This window comes from Somniosus microcephalus, chromosome 1 (assembly GCF_052327205.1).
Source record: "Somniosus microcephalus isolate GS21.2 chromosome 1, FLI_Smic_1.0, whole genome shotgun sequence".
NCBI lineage: Eukaryota > Metazoa > Chordata > Chondrichthyes > Squaliformes > Somniosidae > Somniosus > Somniosus microcephalus.
The window spans coordinates 123,910,922-123,932,743 of record NC_140987.1 but is presented as its reverse complement, the minus strand read 5'-3'; the positions used below and the strand labels follow the sequence as shown (position 1 = coordinate 123,932,743).

The 21,822-nt window shown below is 43.5% G+C and overlaps 1 protein-coding gene and 1 long non-coding RNA gene across 4 annotated transcripts in view; one reads left to right on the top strand and one right to left on the bottom strand.

Moving 5' to 3' along the window:
- ntrk2a (neurotrophic tyrosine kinase, receptor, type 2a) overlaps positions 1-21,822 on the top strand; it is a 440,469-nt gene that overhangs the window by 396,229 nt on the left and 22,418 nt on the right. The gene's annotated exons all lie outside the window — the stretch shown is intronic.
- On the bottom strand, positions 3,611-13,303 carry LOC147124343 (uncharacterized). The gene is made up of 3 exons (XR_015078077.1): positions 12,383-13,303; positions 10,384-10,453; positions 3,611-3,880 (listed from the first exon to the last, which is right to left on the bottom strand). It is a non-coding gene; the product is annotated as an uncharacterized LOC147124343 (long non-coding RNA).

Genomic DNA, 21,822 nt, shown 5'->3' with positions numbered 1-21,822 from the left:
ACTGACGCGGTGTTTTCAGATGATGTCGCCGAGGGGCAACATGTAGATGGGAAATAGGAAGTGGCCAAGGATAGATCCTTGGGGGACACCAGAGGTAGCGATGCGGGAGCGAGAAGAGAAGCCGCTGCAGGCGATTCTTTGGCTACGATTAGATAAATAAAAATGGAACCAGGCGAGTGCAGTCTCACCCAGCTAGACGACGGTGGAGAGGCGTTGGAGAAGGATGGAGTGGTCAACCGTGTTAAAGGCTACAGACAAGTCAAGAAGGACGAGGAGGGATAGTTTACCTTTGTCACAGTCACAAAGGATGTCATTTGTGACTGATGAGAGCCGTTTCAGTACTGTGGCAAGGGCGGAAACGCCCCAAAAGCGCCCCGGACCCGAACTTTGGTTCCACCCCCTGCAGCATCGCCAGGCGATTACACTGACAGCTGCAGGAGGCATTGTTCGGGAGGCGGGGTGCTTCGGGGGCGCAAGTCAAATGGGAGGTTGCTGAAGTATATACCTAAATTTCTGAAATGGTTTTGGTAAATATTTTTTACTTGTCCTGGGTCGCGATCGATCAGCCCGGCACTCTGCTAGAGTACATGAGGCTGATCGAGCCGGATCACTGCCACCGTTGGGGACCAGTCAACTGGTCCCAATGCAAAGCCTGCAGCGATGGCCCTTCCCTTTAACGGAGGGAAGGAGCCTCGGAACGTGGCAGCGCTGCACGGCCCGTTGTGCAGACCCCCGCCTGCTTCCTTCAGTGCTCCAGGAAGGAAGTGGAGCGCTTGATTTAGTGCTCCACTTCCTTCCTGGAGCGCTAAACCCAATTTTGTGAAAGCTCGGATTCATTAGTGCCTGGCGCTAAGTTTCCCAGCTTTCAAAAGTTACCGCCTCCAAACAGGGTGATAATGAATTTCTCCCCCGGGTCTCTTTGCTCTTGAAAAGGGAAGGCTGAGGGTGACCTAATAGAATTCTTTCAAATTATGAAAGGTTTTGATAGAGTAGACACAGAGAGAGTGTTTCTACTTGTGGGGAAGAGTAAAACTGGAGGCCATCAATATAAGATAGTCACCAAGAAATCAAATAGGAAATTCAGAAGAAACTTCTTTACCTAGAGAGTAGTGAGAATGTGGAACTTGCCACAGGGAGTGGTTGAACCAAATAGTATAGATGCATTTAAGGGGAATCTAGATAAGCATATGAGGGAGAAGGGAATAGAGGGTTATGCTGATAGAGTTGGATGAGGAAAGACAGGAGGAGGCTCGAGTGGAGCATAAACGCCGGCATCGACTGGTTCGGCCGAATGGCCTGTGTCTGTGCTGTATATCCTATGTGATTCTTTATAATCCTATGTAATTGGAGAACTCGTAGAGTCATTTTTTGATTCCGTGTCCCTGGCTCTGAACCTCCTCTGCTAGGAACACATATCATATATCCCGCCAGAAGTACAGCCTCATAAAATTACGCCCCCGCCACCACCCCCCCACAACCCCCGTTACCAGCAAGTTCTTTTTTTTTTAACACAACTTATTTCCTTCTAAACAGAATCATATATTTACTAATGAGCCACCTCAGACCAAATCTGGATGTAGAAGAAGCCTAGCTGTGTTTTGTGATTGCAGTATAATTTAGATCCGAAGGATAAGGGCCTTGTGGTTTTGAATGCCTCTGTATGCTACACACAAAAAAATCTCACTAAGTATTAACCTTCCAGCTGGTGCTTAAGTGTTCGAGTTTGGCGTTAAGGATACAGCAGGATGCCACTCAGGCACTTGGGCATGGTAGCATAATACTGTAGGGCCCATAAGGCTGAAAATACACTCACAAACCTTGATTGTTAAAATCTCTGGAAGGCCCAAAATTCCTTGAGCCACACTCCACTCCAGGAGTATGGCAGAGCACAGGTTCCAGGCACCAGTCTTCTGTGGCCCAGAACTTTTCAAGAATCCCAGGATCAGGCGATATATATGGTAGGGTTAGAGGGCCACTAACTTTACAGTGGCACCTTAGCGCTGTGATACCTGACTGACCATTCCAGTCGAAGTAGGTCTATAAAATATACATGTGAACGAAATCCTTCATTGCCATTAGGAGACTGGTATTTCCTGAAGTTCTGAGTCCCATTTCCATCGGCGTCTCATCATGCTGGTGTACTTCACGTTGGTGGCACATGAGGTGGAACTGGAGGAATTTCTAACCCACCAGTCCTGCCTCTTCCACTGACATCTGCATGGAGCGGGGCAGACACAAGAAGTACCTACAACCACTTCCAATGGAATTTTGTAATGGTTAAAAAAGAGACGGAGACTTGGCGCAACCTGATCCCGCCCCAAATTGCAGCTGACTCACCCCACTTGCACTGCCGCTGTGCCCCTTCCTCCCCAAGCCCAGGAATTCCAGGGCCTCTGCATTTAGACATTTTTTTATTATTAAGTAGTGCAGCGATGAAGTAGCAGTGTTTCATTACCCTAGCACTTTTCATTGGGCGTTCTCCCGCTCGTCTGCTTTGGTGGAAGAGCCACAGAAACCCCAGAAAAATAGCTTAAAACAGAAATTCATCCCCATGGTATCTAAAACCGGCGCACTACTGTGGAATCATGAATCTTTAATTAAAGCACATTAACATGCCCACATAGCATTGCCCTACTTTAGTGGCAGTGGTGCAGGGAGAGTTTGTTGCTTTATTTATCAGCAATACTGTTTAAGGCTCTGTCTCCAACTTAGCCTTCAATGTCAGAATAGGTAAAAATCTTTTATTCTCTGTAGGTACTGTCATGCAATGCAGTATATAACTGAAAGGAGGAGGGGTGATGGAGCCCTAGGAGCAGTTGTTAGAATTCTATGTAACTAATGAATGTCATTTTTATCAGGGTAGAAGTTTATCCGTGTGCTATTTTTAACATATTAATTTGTTCAGATGATATTCTTCTCTTTTCTGTTTTGACAGTATCATTAACATTAACTACTTAATTTAATAGCAAACAGGAATTCCATCCAAACATGTCACCAATCTGTTATAAATAATTCACTGAGGAATTTCAATCTAGATGAATTTATCTACTCATATATTGTTCATATAACAAGCAGATCAGTCACCCTCTGATCTGATCAGTGTAGACATTGTATATCCCATCACTGCGGAAGGTATGTCTCATATCTGGTCCGTGTAGAAGGAGTGGGGATAAACATCATTGGCTTTGCTCTGTCAGCAGGATTGTGGTGAAGTGGCCGCTGGTGACATCTGCTTTTGACCCCATCCGGGGTTGGAAGAAGTCGCCACATTTATATGCTAGCAGCAGTTGCCTGCACCACTATGGGTGTATTTTGGGTATCCACTGAAGAAGGGGAGATGGAAAAATGTGTCCTGGCAAGCCATTGGTGTCGTAGCAGTTGAAAGTGGAACTGGTGTAAGTGCTTTAATGAAGTAATGCAGAGGGAGAAAAGAGGAAATGATTTTTCAAGCATGTGATTAAGATCCACTGCTTAAATTAATAGCAAATGTTATTAATGCTCAAGAGCTACCACCATGTGTTTATATGAAATAAAGTGAGTTATGTTGTCCATTAATACACATCCTCCTCATCCATGCCTTCAGAAATCAGCTGTGAGTCTCAAATTAACTGTCTGAAGCAGACCTATAATTTATTTATTCAGACAGCAGTTTCATTCCAAGACAATTACAGAATTACAGATGTTTTTAACATAACACTTTAAACTTTTTTCTAATACAAGCTCATTGTTTTGATTTCCTCATCAATTTCATAAGATCTTAATCATGAAAGCAATGTCTCCCTGTAGTTCCTATATTCCCTGGGCTCAGTTTTATCATAGAAATTGCTAGTTAGGTTCTTCTGGGGATGGTACAGATACAAAAGGAGGTTCATGATGGTTTCTGCAACAAAAAAAACAGCATGCAAAGGATGGTTGTGAATGAAGCTGAATCAACATAGCTAGAAAACACTTGTGTTTACAGTATATAGAAATGGTATAGAGACAGGGAATTAAAAAAAAAAGCTTGCATATGACAATATGACAATAAATTGGGGAAAAGAGGCATTTCAAACAATAGGTCAGGGACAATCTAAATACAAAGGGATCTGGATTGGTTGAGAAGGTGGGCAAATAGCACAACTGAGACCAGGGAAAGGAAATAAATAGTGGAAATGCAAACTAAATTGCTGTAGGCTGCAGGGCACAAGACAGAAGAGGGATCTGGGGATATTGACGGATAGCTCGCTGAAACCAATAGAACAGTGTGCAGCAGCATTAAGGAAAGCTAACACACTCAACAACAACTTGCATTTATTTAATGCCTTTAAAGTAATAAAATGTCCTAAGGCACTTCACCAGGAGTGTTATCAAACAAAATTTGACACCGAGTCACATAAGGAGATATTCTGACAGATGGCCAAAAGTTTGGTCAAAAGTGGTAGGTTTTAAGGAGCGTCTTAAAGGAGGAGAGACAGGTAGAGAGGTAAAGAGACGTAGGGAGGGAATTCCAGAGCTTAGGGCATAGGCAGCTAAAGGAACAGCCGTCAATGGTGGAGTGATTAAAATCGGGGATGTGCAACAGGACATAATTGGATGAGTGCAGAGATCTTGGAGAGTTGTAGGGCTGGATGAGATTACAGAGATAGTGAGGGGCAAAGCCGTGGAGGGATTTGAAAACGAGGGTGAGAATTTTAAAACTGAGGCATTGCCGGACCGGGAGCCATAGCTTACCAAGCATAGGGATGATTGATGAATGGGACTTGGTGCGAGTTAGCATACAGGCAGCAGCGTTTTGGATGAGCTCAAGTTTATGTAGGGTGAAATATAGCAGGCCAGCCAAGAGTGCGTTGGAATAGTCAATTCTAGAGTCAACAAAGGGATGGGTTTCAGCAGCATATGAACTGAGGAAGTGGAAGAGTCAGGCAAAGGTATGAAGGTGGAAGTAGGTGGTCTTGGTGATGGAGCGGATATGTGGTCGGAAGCTCATCTTGGGGTCAAATACGATACCAAGGTTGCGAATGGTTTAGTTCAGCCTCAGAGAGTTGCCAAGGAGAGGGATAGAGTTAACAACAGAAAATGCTGGAAAAACTCAGCAGGCCAGGCAACATCCGTGGCGAGAGAAATAGGGGTCGATTTTCATTGACCTGTGGAGTCGGGATGGGAGGCGTGTGGGGGGGGGTTAAAGTCCTGAATTCGGGGGTCCCGATACCATTCCGCCCCCAACCCGGGTACCCGCCCCGCACTGGGACCCGCCTACCCGAGGCGGGAGGGGATTAGTGCCAATTAACTGCCTGTTAACAGGTAGTTAACAGGCAGTTTTTAGCCTAATCCCTATTTTAAAGCTTGAAGTGTGGAATTCCCGATGGTCCAAACCACGCCAAGTTAGAGGAGTTGGGCCGTCGGGTTGAAGGACTTGGAGGGGTCGAGGTGTCGGTGTTCAGGTGAGTGATGGGTGCATGAGTGCATAGGTAAGTGTGTTTGGTGTGTCTAAAGTGTGTAAAGAAGTTTAAATTACCTGTACTTGCCTTTTCAGCCTTCCTTCCTCTAGGTTTCGGGAGTCCATCATCTAACCGGCACAGAAAGCAGAATGGCTGCGATCTGTCAAAAGTGACAGCCTGCAGCTTTCTGTGCCGGTGAGATTTCTAACTGAGTCTGAGTAGAAGGACTCACGACTTCTTTGTTAGACAGATGAAATTTCAGTCTGTGACGTCACCTGTTGCCGGGTGGCCCTTAATTGGCCTGCTGAGTCCGCTGGGCGGGCTCAACAAGGTCAATCAAGTTAAAATCACATAGATTGGCCGCATCTCGATGGAGGTTGTAGTCCCGCCTCCTTCCCGACTTCTGAATGAAAATCACCCCCATAGAGTCAACGTTTCGGGTCGAAACCCTTCTACAGAACAAGGGACAGAGTTGGTGGCTAGGGAACGGAGTTTGTGACGGGGACCTGTCCTTCTGTCTTCTCAATATTTAGTTGGAGGTCATTTCTGCTTATCCAGTACTAGATGTCAGTCTGACAAATCAGAGAGAGGAAAGGGGTCGAGAGAGGGGGTGGTGAGGTAGAGCTAGGTGTCATCAGCAAACATGTGGATCCTGATGTGTTTTTGGACGGTGTTGCCGAGGAGCAGCATGTAGATGACAAATAGGAAGAGGCCATGGATAGATCCTTGGGAGACTCCAGAGATAATGGTGCTGGAGCAGGAGGAGAAGCCATTGCAGGTGATTCTTTGGCTATGATTGGATAGATAAAATGGAACTAGGTGAGGGCAGTCCAGCTGGAGAGGCGTGGCCAACCATGTCAAAGGCTGCAGGCAGGTCGAGAAGGATGAGGAGGGATAGTTTCCCATGGTCACATGGGCTGTTTCAGTACTGCGGCAGGGGTGGAAAGCTGGTTAGAGGGATTCAAACATGGAGTTACAGGAAAGATGGGCAAGGACTTGGGATGTATAGCCAGAGGAATAGAACGCAAATTTCAGGTGGTGATAATGGATCTGTACAAGTCACTCCTACAACCACACATGGAGTAATATGTACAGTTCTGGTCACTACTACAGCAAAGATTTACAGGCAGTTCAAAAAGAGGCAATCATACTGGTACCTTACTGGTGTAGTACGAGCATGTATGTCTCAGATGCTGATTAACTTTACAGGAGAGCTGAGGAATTTGCTAACGTTGGCATTAAAGCAAGGTATCAGTAAGATAGAGCCATCTAGTTTTGCCAGGTCCAGGCTGCAATAGATGGCACCTACGTTGCTTTGCAAGTTCCCACAGTTAAACGCCTCAATTTCTTGAAGAGAAAAAGCTTTCAATCCTTGAATTTACAGATGGTGTGTGACAATATGATAAGGATCCTTCATGTCAGTGTGAAATTTACTGTAATTGTCGTGAGGCACTCAGCCTTTATAAAATAAATTATTACGAGGATATGGGCAATGTTGGCAAGGCCACATTTATTGCCCAGCCCTAGTAGTCTGCAGGAGGTGGTGATGAACCTTCACCTTGAGCTGCTGCAGTTGTTGTGGCAATAGTGCTCCCACAATAATGTTATGTAGGAAATTCCAGGACATTAACCCAGCAATATTGAAGGAATAATGATATATGCCCAAGTCATGATGGTGTGTGGTAGTAGGGAACTTGGAGGTGGCAAATCATTGCTGCTCTTGTCCTTCTTGGTGGTAGAGGCCGCAAAGTTACCTTGGTGAGTTTCTGCAGTGCATCCTGTAGATTGTACATACCACAGCCACAGTGTGCTGGTGATGGAGGGGTGAATATTAGGTCCAGTGGTACGGGCACCCATCAAGTGACCTGCTCTGTCCTGGTTGGCTTTGAACTTCTTGACTGTTGTTGGGGCTGCACTCACCTAGGTGAGTGGTGAGTACTTCATCAAACTCCTGACTTGAGTCTTGTAGATGGTGGAGAGGCTGAGGGGGTCAGAAGGTGAGCTACTAGTCGCAGAATACTCAGCCCTCAAAATTCAGCTGTTCAAGGAATAAAATCAGGTCAATGGATGGCTTGTGGGTGACAAGATATACCCTCTGCTCCCATGGATAATGACCCATTAAGAGTTGCCCACACAGCAGCAGAGGAGTGCTACAACGAGGCACTACCTCTACCAGATGGTCATTGAGAGGATCATTGCGATAATAAAGGGATGCTTTTGAAGACAGGTTGGGAGGGGCTCTGCTTTATGCTTCAGCTCGTGTCCCCCTTAGTGGTAGCCTGCTGGGCCTTGCACAATTTTGCCAAACAAAAAGGCCTGGACTTGGACATTCCTGGGGAGGTGGCCCTGGCTGCTTCAGTGGAAGAACAGTATGGAGGAGAGCATCAGGATCACTGTCACTCTGAGGAATTCTCAATGACTCATGCCTCATCACTGAAATCCTCTGTTCTGTTTAACACATTCTACCTTTGACATCAGTGCTTTAATTACTTCTCCTCCACTTTCAAATGAAGGACAAGGCCATCAATCCAGTACCCATCCTTGTTAGATCCATGTATCTTGATGTTGTGTGTCCTTCAATACTTAGACAAGAGACTGCAGGGAACAATCAACAGGTGTTTACTGGATGAGGGTTACTCTAAAACTAACTGTACAGATCCCTACTCAGGGTTTATATACAGGTGTGGTCACTGCCGGTACTACAGTATACAGGAGCTGTAAAAAGTAGTTCTCCCCTTAAAAGGTACATACACTACAATCCTAGTACATCACAACACTATTTGCCCCATATGACCATGCCAATAATAAATACCTGATTGAATGGGGTCGATATTAACCACACACTCCCCCCGATGATGTGCAGGAGGAAGTCGGGGAGGGAGTGTTTAAACCCTAAAAACCAAGCAATGCGTACGCACCTACCATCACTTTTACGGCAGTGGGTAACGAGGCATGTGAGTGTCCCATCTTGGAGAGGTGGGACGTTTCATTAACATATTTAAATCAAGCTCCCACAGTGCAATTGGGAGCCTGATTTAAATTAAACCGCTGCCGCGAGTTTTCCAAGGCTCGGGAAACCTGGCTGCGAAATGGAGCCGGGAGCTGCCGACTCAGGAAGGTAAGTGCTTTTTACAGCACTCCTTGTGGGCCAGGAGGAGCAGGATTGCTCTCCCCGGCCCACAAGGAAGCCTTTGATCTCTCTTCTGCCTATCATGGCTGCTCTCTAGCTTCTGCTGTGATCCGCGCCCCCCGCCCCCAGAACCCGATCCGCAGCCTGCCCCATGATCGCGGCCAACAACCGCCCACCCTGCCAAGCCCTGATCAGCAGCCCTTCCTAATTGCCGGGGATCATCCCTAAGAGTCCCCAGCTGTGGCCTCCTGTTGCTGGTTTTCCCTTCTGGCAACCGGCCAGCCTGCCAATTTGGGCGGCTGCTGGACGGGAAACGGAATTACAAAATTTGGCAGGACCGTCGCGTCCCCACCCTTGCTAGGCTCTTCGGCCGCTTTCGGCCTCCCCCGCTCCCTTCAAGCCTCCCCGTAAATTTTGGGGCCAGCAAGTCAGCACCAATTAACTGCACCCTTTCCTGTCTGGTTCTGATCTCCATGAATAACTAAGCACGACAAGTGAGCATTCTCTTTTGATGTAACAAACTCCAAAGTAACCAGAAGTGAGCTTATGCTTTTCTGACATGCTTGAGGTGGCTAAATGTGCCATTTCTTTTCTTATTCTAGTTTCTCTCTTAAGACCCAATATCATGAGAGGTGGTTGACTGCTCTTGTGCTGCAAAAGGATTATGGGACAGAGGTGGCACCTGCTCTCATGGTAGTCTCTTCCTGGGAAAGAGCCACTGCTGGCTGCATTTCTGGAGCTTGTGCCCAAGCAGCCTGTTGGCATCTCTTATGTACCACTGGCATGGTGCTCTGAGGGTGAATGACAGAGACTTGGCATGTGCTGCTGTCCCAAGAGATGGCAGCCTCAGGCAGACTGATTACAGCTACCATCATTCCATTGATCCATGGATCTGACTCCCCACTGGTCAGCATTTAGTATTGTCCGTTTAATACTGTTTAATTTAAAATACACCAGCTAAGAATGGGAAACGTATTCATTAATACTAACACCACAATAAATCCTTAGCCATGATATATCAAATTCAATGCTGTAATGATGGAATCATAATGTGTTCCTTGCAATCTCAGGTCAGACTGAACAGACGGACATGTAATTAAGTTTTTCTGTGCCAAGGACTAATTTTGTGACATTTTTGTGAACTAAAAATTAATCAATCAGAGTTGTTACAACTGATCCAACAGGAGTTTTCATTCTCTTCAAAAAATGGTTCCAATGGTGGTAAAGCACTTGAAAATTTCAACATAACTAATTTTTCATATATCAGCTATTGGCACTTGCATAGTATTTAGAAACAGGATACTTTCTCAGGAGAGTTGATTCTCAAACACCAGTGATTGCTGACAACCCTCTTATGCTTTTGTGACAGAACACAGTTTATCATTTGAAGCCTATGCAGGGAAGCTATGTGTCTATTTGTTCCTCTCCATTAACAGGCTTAATTCTGAATTGTTAACGTTTTGGAGCAGATGTAAAAAAAAATACCATCACAGTAATTACTGTAAAATATGATTTATTCTGAATATTTTTTTTCAAGGTTTTTTTTCTTTTCCTTCTCTGCGGTTTTTCCCTGAACTAATTCTGTTTAGCTACAACCCATCATAACGCCCACTGCCAGGTTGCTAATGGAGGAAAGCTACTCCATTGTGCACGCAGACAGGAGCATGATCTGTCAGTTTGAAACCTGCCTCACCTAAAGTAACAAAGTAGAGACGTTTGTAACATCATTAATCCTAATTAGAGAGAAATTCATTTCCTGTTGTTTCGTTATTGGTTGTTTTATCTTGAAACAGCAGCATTGTCAGACTGCGACCAACCATTTTCTTTGAAACTCACTTGTGGAATACGCTGGAGATGTTGATATCGGGCTTTACACATTTGTTTCCATGGCAGCAAACCTCAGCAGCTAGAAAGAGGGATATATCAGACAATTCAGAGAAAAGTCATTTCTGTCTTTCAGATTAGTATGCAGTGCCACACCAGGGTAGTGTACTGCTTTGCATCAGCAGCCAGACTTACACGACATGGATGCTGCATAGTGCATGGATGCAACATGATTTATTTTCTCTGCCTTAGCAAGTACCTAGAAATCAATTCTAGAGTTTGTTTTAAGGAAAACAAATCTAAATTTATAAAAGCACTCTGCATTTTGATTTCTGCCAGTTCAGAGCTCGAAACAGCAATGTAGTTAATTAAGAATGAAGATTGCTCAGTTTTTTTAAATACTCAGAATTTTAATTGGGATCTGTACTCTCCATAGGGTACATCAAAAGTCACAGCTGGCATTCTTTAAACCTTTAGATTTCTTGAAGCTCCTCTGGTCCAGTGCAATCCTAATCTATAGATCTACTCTTGTTCACACCCACATATCCAAATACATTCACAGACATTGTCCTATCAAAAGTAATTCTCTAATGCTATGAACTACTATTATTCCAAACTGCTTTGCTACTTTGTGTTATCTGATTACTGAAAAATCAGGATAAATTTCATCCACTTATTGCAAAAATATTAGAAGATTTTATCAGTTAATTAAGGTGAAACTGTCTTTATAGAAAAAAAAGTGTGTGATGTGTGCCCGTAATGTCTAGAACAGTATCCTGAACCATACAAATCTTTAATCACAAGCTAACCAGGGGACATGACACAGGCTTCAACATCCCTAGGAGGTGCAATACAACTTCGGTGAGTGTGTATAGCAGGCAGGGATAGATCGGCTGCCGATTATACACCCCACCTGAATTTCCTTTCCATTGATGTCAGTCAATCCTCTACCGCCCGTTTCACGCCCCTTCCAAAGTTGAACTTCGGCCCCTTAATGTCATGTACACATTCAAACTTTTGAATACAAGGAATAGAGGTACACATACAAGGAATTCTACCTGACAGTTTAAATCAGGTAACCTTTAACTCTACAACTGTAATGGCGTTTGATTACTAATTGATTTAACCAATTAAATTATTTGATGCTTGTGCAGATTGTTCAGAGCTATACTTTGTCTGAAATTCCACTTGCCATAAAGTGAAATTTCTGGCTTAGCTACATTGTAGACAGTTTTTTTCCCCTTTTGAAAAATGACCAAAGTTAATTTAGATACAAGGGTGGTTGATCTTCATTGTTGCACCTTCAGGCACAATACCAATACAATGCTGCGGCCATTTACCATTTTTAATATATAACAGACATGTACCAGACCATTGCATTGGAACGAACTAAAGCGATTTTTTGTATAACAACAAAAAACAACTTGCATTTAAATAGTGTGGCTGAAAATCTATGCCCACTCTGGACCTCGACCACAACCCCCCTCAAATTTGCAGGATCAATGGAAGTCCCCTCATTAGAATGACAATGGCAGAATCCCGTGCCATTAGAAGCTCATTTGGTATGCCTGCCTGATTAAGAGACCAGAGTGTCCAGCAGAATAGTAACTGTCTTGGGAAGGGGATTGCTCCCCACTCCCCCATAGAAACAACTTCTAGTTACCCTCAGTGGCCCCCTTTGCAAGGGGCTGGACTGAAATTTTGTTTAAAGAAATTGTCAATCATTATCTTTGGGGATCCAGCCCATGATCTAGGCCTGGACTCCCAGGTAGGCCTCACTTTGATTGGTGATTAGCATGTTACACTTGGTCTCACCAAACTTACTGTAAAGTCCGCGCCTCAATAATACACGGACTTCGGGAGAACAGTTTAACAGGTACTTTACTGAACAAGAGGCAGCTTGAAACTGAAACTACAGAAGCCTGCTAGGGCCTTTTATACAGGGGTGGTCACTGCCGGTACTGCAGTCTAAGACCAGTTATTCCCTTAAAGGTACATACACAACACTTACCTCTGCTGATCTTATACCAGGTCCTTCTTGTTATGTTCATTAATAACTAGACATTCTTATAATGAACAGAGCTAGCTTCTAGCTAGTTATTTATTCAGTACACGTTCTCTAGGTACAGTATCTGTAGAGGCTTCCATGTGTGCTCCTGTGTGCAGGCTGCCATCTTGACTGTTGCCTTCTGGGTAGCCTAGTGCCTCATGGGTAATGTAGTCTTAAACATACAGCTATATACAGCTCTACACAGCTCCACCTAGTGTCCACTATAGAATGACATGCTATTGATCACTACATCCCCCTTTGAGGTTTAACAAAATCAATATCAATCAACTTTCAAGAAAACAATAAAGATAATATCAGTAACACTTTTGTTAGTGCTCTATAAACATAAACATTTTCAAAACAGTCAACACATTTTCAAAGCTTTACATTGTACTCAAAGATTAAGTCTATCAGGCTGTTTTACTTCACGTGTGGATCTTCTCAACACGGGTAAGTCTGATGTGTCTTCATGAGATTGTTCTGGCGGTGAATGACAAGATGCAGTTGCGGCATTGTTATCAATCTGATCTTGAATAGTCTCTTGTGTTTTTAGGAGGGAACGGCGGTTCCTCCTGAGAATCTGTCCTTCCTCAGTGTATGACCTTGGTCCTACTTCCTCAAGAACTGTAGCTTTCCTGTTCCATGCATCTGGATCCTCAATCCTGACAACATCATCCTTTGTCGATAGCAAAATACTGCAGATGTTGGAAATCCGAAATAACAACAGTTTCCAGTTTCCTGGCCCCAACCGCTTCCTTTTCACCATGGACGTACAATCCCTCTACACCTCCATCCCCCACCCGGATGGCCTGAGGGCACTCCGCTTCTTCCTTGAACAGAGGCCCGACCAGTCCCCATCCACCACGACCCTCCTCCGCCTGGCTGAACTTGTTCTCACATTGAACAACTTCTCCTTTAACTCCACTCATTTCCTCCAAATCAAAGGTGTTGCCATGGGTACCCGCATGGGTCCTAGCTATGCCTGCCTTTTCGTGGGCTATGTGGAACAATCTTTGTTCCAGTCCTACTCGGGTCCCCTCCCTCACCTCTTTTTCCGATACATTGATGACTGTATCGGTGCCGTTTCCTGCTCTCGCCCCGAACTTGACAATTTCATTCACTTTGCCTCCAATTTCCACCCTTCCCTTACCTTCACATGGTCCATCTCTGACCTTTCCCTTCCCTTCCTCGACTTCTCCGTCTCCATCTCTGGGGATAGGTTATCGACCAATATTTACTACAAGCCCACTGACTCCCACAGCTACCTGGACTACACTTCCTCCCACCCCGCTTCCTGTAAGGACTCTATTCCATTCTCCCAGTTTCTCCGCCTCCGCCGTATCTGCTCCGACGATGCCACCTTCCACACCAGTGCTTCAGACATGTCTTCCTTTTTCCGCAACCGAGGATTCCCCTCTACCGTGGTTGACACTGCCCTCGACCGTGTCAGTTCTATCTCCCGCACCTCTGCCCTCACCCCTGCCCCTCCCTCCCGGAACCACAATAGGGTTCCCCTTGTCCTCACCTTTCACCCCACCAGCCTCCACATTCAACGGATCATCCTCCGGCATTTCCGCTACCTCCAAAGTGATCCCACCACCAAACGTATCTTCCCCTCCCCTCCCCTTTCAGCATTCCGCAGGGACTGCTCTCTCCGAGGCACCCTAGTCCACTCCTCTATCACCCCAAACAGCCCTTCCCCTTCGCCTGGCACCTTCCCGTGCAAGCGGAGGAGATGTAACACCTGCCCCTATACCTCCCCCCTCCCCACTGTCCAGGGCCCCAAACACCCCTTCCAGGTGAAACAGCGATTTACTTGTACTTCTCGCAATCTAGTATACTGTATTCGCTGCTCACGATGCGGTCTCCTCTACATTGGGGAGACCAAACGCAGATTGGGTGACCGCTTTGCGGAACACCTCCGTTCAGTCCGTAAGGGTGACCCCGAGCTTCCGGTTGCCTGTCATTTCAATTCACCGCTCCATTCCCACTCGGACCTCACCGTCCTTGGCCTCTTGTACTGTTCCACGGAAGCTCAACGTAAACTCGAGGAACAGCACCTCATCTTCCGATTAGGCACTCTGCAGCCTTCCGGTCTCAATATCGAGTTCAACAATTTCAGATCATAACCTCGGCCCCTATTTCATTTTTACTTATATTTTTCCACTCCTTTCCTCCCCCCCACTTTCCTTTTGTTTCTCTCTCACACCTGGCAGCTATCTTTTGCCCTGCCAGTACACTTTACACCTAATCCCAGCATATTACCATCTCGTCTAGCTTCTAATCTCTTTTACTTCTTTTGGTTCTTTTATTCTTTTGTCCGCTCGCAGCCCTGCCTTCGATCTAGTTCCTTTTCTCTCCAGTTTTGAAGAAGGGTCAAACCCGAAACGTCAACTCAAATTTCTCTCCACGGATGTTGCCTGACCTGCTGAGTTTTTCCAGCATTTTCTGTTGTTATCATCCTTTGTCAATGGTTTTAGAGTTTTGGATGACTTGTCATAGTATGATTTCTGTTTCAGCTTTAACAGTTGAAGTCTCTGTCTCAGTTCCTCACTTTGCTGTTCTTTTGCACAGCAGGGTAGCGTGGTGCGCAACTTGCGACCCATTAGTAGTTCAGCAGGTGAAGAACCACAGTCTAAAGGTGAGGCTCGGTAGCTCAGCAGGGCGAGATAAGGATCAGACTTGCTTTCTGTCACTTTCTTCAGTAGCTGCTTGAGAACTTGAACACCTTTCTCTGCCTTACCATTTGACTGAGCGTACAAAGGACTGGATGTGATGTGCTGAAAGTCATAATGTGCTGCAAACTGTTGCCACTCCTTACAGTTGAAGCACGGACCATTGTCGCTAACGGCAATCCTGGGAATTCCATGTCTGGCGAAGATGGATTTCACATGCATTATGACACTGCTTGCTGTGGTGCTTGAGAGCAGCGCCATCTCAGGATAGTTAGAATAGTAGTCAATCACTATTAGATAGTCTTTACCATTTAAATGAAAAAGGTCCATACCAACCTTTTGCCATGCTGCTGTTGGTATGTCAGCTACTATCATTGGTTCCTTTGCTTGTTTGCTTTGGTGTTTCTGACATGTCTCACATTTGCCTATCATGTTCTCAATGTCCTTATTTATACCAGGCCAATAAACAGTGTCTCTTGCTCTCCTTTTGCATTTTTCAATTCCGAGGTGTCCCTCATGAATCCTTTTGAGCATGTCTTGACGTAGAGCCTGTGGAATGACTATTCTGTTCTGTTTTAGTAATAATCCACTTGCAACACTCAATTCTGACCTTATGTGAAAATATTTTGGCCAGGAACCTTTTGGCCAACCATGATGAATGTTCTCTATTACTGTTTGTAATACTGTATCTTTTACTGTTTCTTCTGCTATTTGCTTTGATTTTGTGTCTGACATGGGCAGCGCAGCAGTGACCATACGCACATGAACATCCACGTCTTCTTCAGTAGAGCTCACATGACTCATTGTGGGTGCTCGGGATAGTGCATCTGCTAACACTATGTATTTGCCTGGTGTGTAGATCAGTTCAAAGTCATATCTTTGCAGCTTCATCATGAGTCGATGAATCCTTGGAGACATCTCATTCAGGTTTTTTTTTTATGATGGCAACCAGAGGGCTGTGGTCTGTCTCAACTGTGAAGGTGGGAAGTCCATATATGTAGCCATGAAACTTTTCTAGTCCAACTACCAAGCCTAGACATTCCTTTTCAATCTGGGTGTATCGACACTCAGTATCAGTCATAGACCTGGAGGCATAGGCAACAGGCTTCCAATCTTCACCATCTGCTTGTAGCAAGACCGCACCTAGGCCATCTTTTGATGCATCCGTTGACACTTTGACTCTTTTGGTTGGGTCAAAGAAGGTGAGTACAGGTGTGGTTGTCAGCACTGTTTTGAGGTTTATCCACTCTTGTTCATGTCTTTCTGTCCATGCGAACTCATTTGTTTTATGTAGCAGGTCTCGCAGACAGGCTGTCTTGGCTGACAAGTTAGGAATGAACTTTCCAATGAAGTTTATCATCCCCATGATGCGTAGCACTCCTTTTTTGTCAGTGGGTCGGGGCATTTTGAGTATGGCGTTTACTTTTTCCATATCTGGCTCTATTCCTTTACCAGATAGATTATCTCCTAGGAAAGTGACTTCCTGGACGCCAAACTGACACTTGCCTTTGTTGAGCTTCAGTCCATTCCGGCGTATGCTCTGTAGCACTTTAGTCAGTCTCTCATTGTGTTCTTTCAGTGTGGAGCCCCAGATGATATTGTCATCAACATAGACCCGAACTCCTTCCAGACCTTCAATTATGTGTTCCATCGCTCTATGAAAGATTTCAGATGCAGATATTATCCCGAAAGGCATTCTGAGGAAACAATACCTGCCAAATAGTGTGTTAAAGGTACAGTATTTGGTGCTCTCTTCATCCAGTTTTAGTTGCCAAAATCCTTGTGAGGCATCGAGCTTTGTAAAGTATCTGGCACCTGACATTTCACTGGTGATTTCTTCTCGCTTGGGAATCTGGTAGTGTTCACGTTTTATGTTTGCATTTAAGTCCTTTGGATCCATGCATATTCTTAGATCATTGTTCTTTTTCTTTACACATACCATGGAGTTAACCCAGTCTGTTGGCTCGTCGACTTTCCTGATGACTCCTAGTGTGGTCATTCTGTCCAGTTCATTCTTGAGCCGGTCACGCAGGGGTGCTGGAACTCTTTGTGGAGCATGTACCACTGGCTGAGCATCCTGCTTTAGCTGGATCTTATAAGTGAATGGTAGAACTCCAAATCCTTTGAACACATCCTGGAAATTATTCACTACAGAATCCACCGAGTCATCTGGTCTGCTTATGGCACAGTTTATACGGTAGACTCTTTTGACCAGTTCTAAGTCCTCACAAGCTTTGTCACCCAGTAGTGAATCAAGCCTTTCAGCCACAACAGAAAACATGAGATGATGCACTTTGTCTTTGACTGTCACTTTAAGTCTGCATACACCTAAGCTATCTATTTTCTGTCCATTATAGTCCTTCAGTAGTACTGACTTTTTCTGTATTTTGGGCTTTTCTTTCATATTGTTAATGTCACTCATACTGATTAAGTTTGCTTTTGCCCGAGTGTCCAGTTTCAATGTAACTAATGCTCCATTTATCTGCAGTGGGATCATCCATTTGTCCTCTTTTACTGCATTAACTTTATGTTCAGCATTGTCTATTTCTGAGAGCTGCACATTTTCTGTATCTTTTTTGATATCGTCACATGACACCATTCCTACAAAAAATGTCTCACTTACATCAGTGTCCTCAATCACATTAACTCATTACCCTTTCATCATTTTTTACTTTTGAAAAGCATTGTTTGGCAAAGTGATTCTTTCCATTACACTTTGTGCACATTTTTCCAAACGCTGGGCATTGTCTTAACTGGTGTTTGTAACCACAGCGTTTACAATTAAAAATGTCATCCTCCGATTGCTTTTCATTTCTGTTCTGCCTTCTGCCCACGTTTCTTCCCCTTGTAGGACACAGCACCGACAGCAGCATTATCACTCATTACATTCGCATCATTATTGATTTCACTGAAAGTCTTCGCGTGATTTCGAGCTAGCTCGCTGGCTTTGCATATTTTCACTGCATTTTCCAAATTTAGTTCGGTTTCTCTCAACAGACGTTCCCTGACTTTTTTATCATGAATACCAAACACAATCTGGTCACGAATCATGGATGCTTTGAGCTCAGAGAAATTACATGTCTGTGCTTTCAGATTCAGATCAGTTATAAAGCTAACAAAAGTCTCATTTTGTTGCTGTGTCCGAGAACGGAAGATGTAGCTTTCGTACGTCTCATCCTTTTTGGGAGAGCAATGTGCATCAAATTTTTTTAGCACACCTTTTAATTTTTCTCTGTTCTCCGCTGGATTAAATACAAATGTATTAAATACCTCTATCGCCTGTGGGCCTGCAACCGTAAGCAGCAACGCTATCTTCCTTGCGTCTGGCTTCATACCGAATCCGATGTTTATTAATAACTAGACATTCTTATTATGAACACAGCTAGCTTCTAGCTAGTTATTTATTCAGTACACGTTCTCTAGGTACAGTATCTGTAGAGGCTTCCATGTGTGTTCCTGTGTGCAGGCTGCCATCTTGACTGTTGCCTTCTGGGTAGCCTAGTGCCTCATGGGTAATGTAGTCTTAAACATACAGCTATATACAGCTCTACACAGCTCCACCTAGTGTCCACTATAGAATGACATGCTATTGATCACTACACTTCTGAGGATCAAGTGGGAGTTGGGTAAAGTTAAAGAGTGGTCTGTGGAAGCAACAGACATAATGAGCCAACTGTCCTTTCCTTTAATTCTATACACTCTTTCATGTAGATGTAAATGACAATAGAAAGGGGTGGACAAGTCATAGTGTGAACCTAGACAGTCATAGCATAAGAATGCAGCAAATATAAACATAAAAGAAAGAAAGACTTACATTTTTATAGTGCCTTTCAAGACCACCGAATGTCCCAAGGCACTTTACAGTCAATGAGGTACTTTTGAAGTGGAGTCACTGTTGTAATGTGGGAAACGCGGTAGCCAATTTGCATAGCAAGCTCCACAAACAGCAATGTGATAATGATCAGATAATCTGTTTTAGTGATGTTGATTGAGGGATAAATATTGGCTAGGACACCGGGGATAACTCCCCTATTCTTCAAAATAGTGCCATGGGATCTTTTATGTGCACCTGAGAGAGCAGATGGGGCCTATGTTTAACGTCTCATCCGCAAGACGGCACCTCCGACAGCGCAGCAATCGTTTAGTACTGCACTGGAGTGTCAGCCGAGATTTTTGTGCTTAAGTCCCTGGAGTGGGACTTGAACCCACAACCTTCTGCCTTAGAGGCAAGTATGCTACAACTGAGCCACAGCTGACACAGAAACAGAATCAGATAATAAATATGAAGTACAATAAAGTTCTCGACCAGTCAATAACACAAATGACAAAAAATCATACACTGAAGCCATTTATGTACACAGCTTTAAAAGATAATGCAAGTTGGTGTAGGGAAGGGGATTGAATCAGCGTAAATTGTATTCAGATGCTCAATTATGACAAGTAGGTGTAGACTACAGATATGCCTAAAGAAAGAAGATAGGCAATCAAGCACAACAATAACTACAAATCGAACTTATGCTACCAATTTACATAAAAACAGAGAAGGACACTGGACTACTTGAAGAAAGTCTATGAATGACTGGAAAACTAAAAAAGGATTGACCAAAGGATTAAAGAAGGTGGCCAAATTCCCAGGCTGATGAAAAATAGCAAGATGACTTCATTCTTGTGAAATCTGTAATCGGTTTATAGGACCATTTGTGTTTGTTCTCTTCCATTACCACTTACTTTTAATTCTTGGGAAACTTTAGTTTCTTAAGAAAACAACAGTGGACAGAAGTATAATTAAATTGGAAGCTCCACAAAACTGAAATAAAGCACAAAAACAACTCAAAATGAAAAGAAAACCCCTACTGAGGACCAAATACCTTCACAAGTACAGTAGCTCTGATTTGGCACAAAAAATGGCATAAACAAGAAAATAACATTCTCAGAAGATGGCACTGGTTCAGAGTGTGCACTGGTTCAGAGTGTGCAATGTATAGGAATTATAAGTGGCAAATGGATAGAAATAGGCACCTTCGTTACTTAAATCAAAATTAAAATAATATAATTTTAATAATTAATGAAACAATCTTTGTAGTTTTGATATTTTTAGTTGTAGAATTTTATGATTGACAAATTAACACTTTTATTCTGTAAAATTCTGAGGAAGAAGTTCACGTTTTCCTTCTACAAGTCTTAAACTCAAGGCTCAGCCTCTGGCTGATAGGACAAGTTAGCAGGCAGCAGACCTTTAAGTCCAGTGATTTGGGGTACTGTGACAATCAAGCAGCAGGATAGTGTGACATGTTCTTTTGTCCCCTCACACTAGGAATCTCACAGCACTCCAGGAACCTATCACTCATTCTGGTAAAGTTAATTAGTGAGTTATACCCCTCCCACTGAGATCGGTATAAAGAAATCCATGATTTGATTCTACAGAATTTGTTCTTTAAATTATTTCACTTTGTCAAATGTGAAATAAATAGAGTGAAGCTCTAAGATTGAGCTAAATTCTACTTTTGAGCCCTGCTGTTAAATTGTTTTCTTCATTAGCAAGAGAGAGCATAAATGTCAACCTTCATTTCTTAGATCCCCCCAGTAGTTGACTGGATGAAATCCTCTGTCCACTAAGACCCCCATACACAAGGCAGTACATTTTGTTGCAGAGCCATACTTTTCATTGGTAGACTCTAGGTCAATAAATTGAGTGGTTTGCACTGGGGCTGAGCTTAATTGGCTAGGGTCATCTTGGGTTAAAGCAACTCCTCCCCCTTGAAAAACAAACCCTAAATCTGATTCACTGAATGTTATCTAAGATTAAGGTTGCATTGGTTTAGAATTTAAGAGATCTCAAGGATCCCTGGATACAATAAAAACAAAAAAGTAAAACCCTGAAAACATTTAGCAAAACCAACCCAAAGTTGGTAAAGTGCAAGTCAAGGTGGACTCTTAAACACTATAGATGCTGCCCCTATTTGCTAATTGTCTTGGAACGTACAATACATGTGCTGCCCATATCCCTTCTCTAAGGTACAACACCAACATGAATGTGGAAGGATGTCCTTAATAGACTGTATACAGCATTGGCAATTTCTGTTTAGAATACAATAATTTTGTGCTTACCTGTTGCTGAAAAATCACCCACCCGAAACTCAAGGAGTACCCAAACGTAACAACGTGGTGAGAACAGGTAGGAGTTTTAAAAACGTTTTTTGTAAAGCATTTTTAGATGCAGTAATATAGTTTTTGTAAAGAGCTGTGTGACCTATTAGAGATTAAATAAAGCCACTAATGAGGTTTATAAACCAACTGTCAATCTATATCGGTTTATGTTTGAAAAAAATAGCAACTCATGATTTCTCACCAAACCTCATGATTTTGTCTCCTGATTTATGAGACAGTGAGGTTGGCATTACTGATATTGTTAATGATCTTCATTATTGAATTCATCATGAAATTTTGTTAGAATTTGTTACCTATTGGAAGGTTGTTGTTGTTGGTAGAAACATGGTCAGAGTTTTGCATACAAAATCTATAGTGAATTACAAGGGCAATTCAAATCAATTCTGATGATATCATAAACTATGATCATGATGTATGAGTGACAAATTTTATTTCTAAAGCGTATCTCATGTAAGGTGCTTTTAAAATTATTTTTTATTAACATTTTGACCTTCTTCATTCAGCACAGAGGCAGCTGACTTCACTCCACTGTGGTGAGCCTCTGAAGTCTGCCACAGC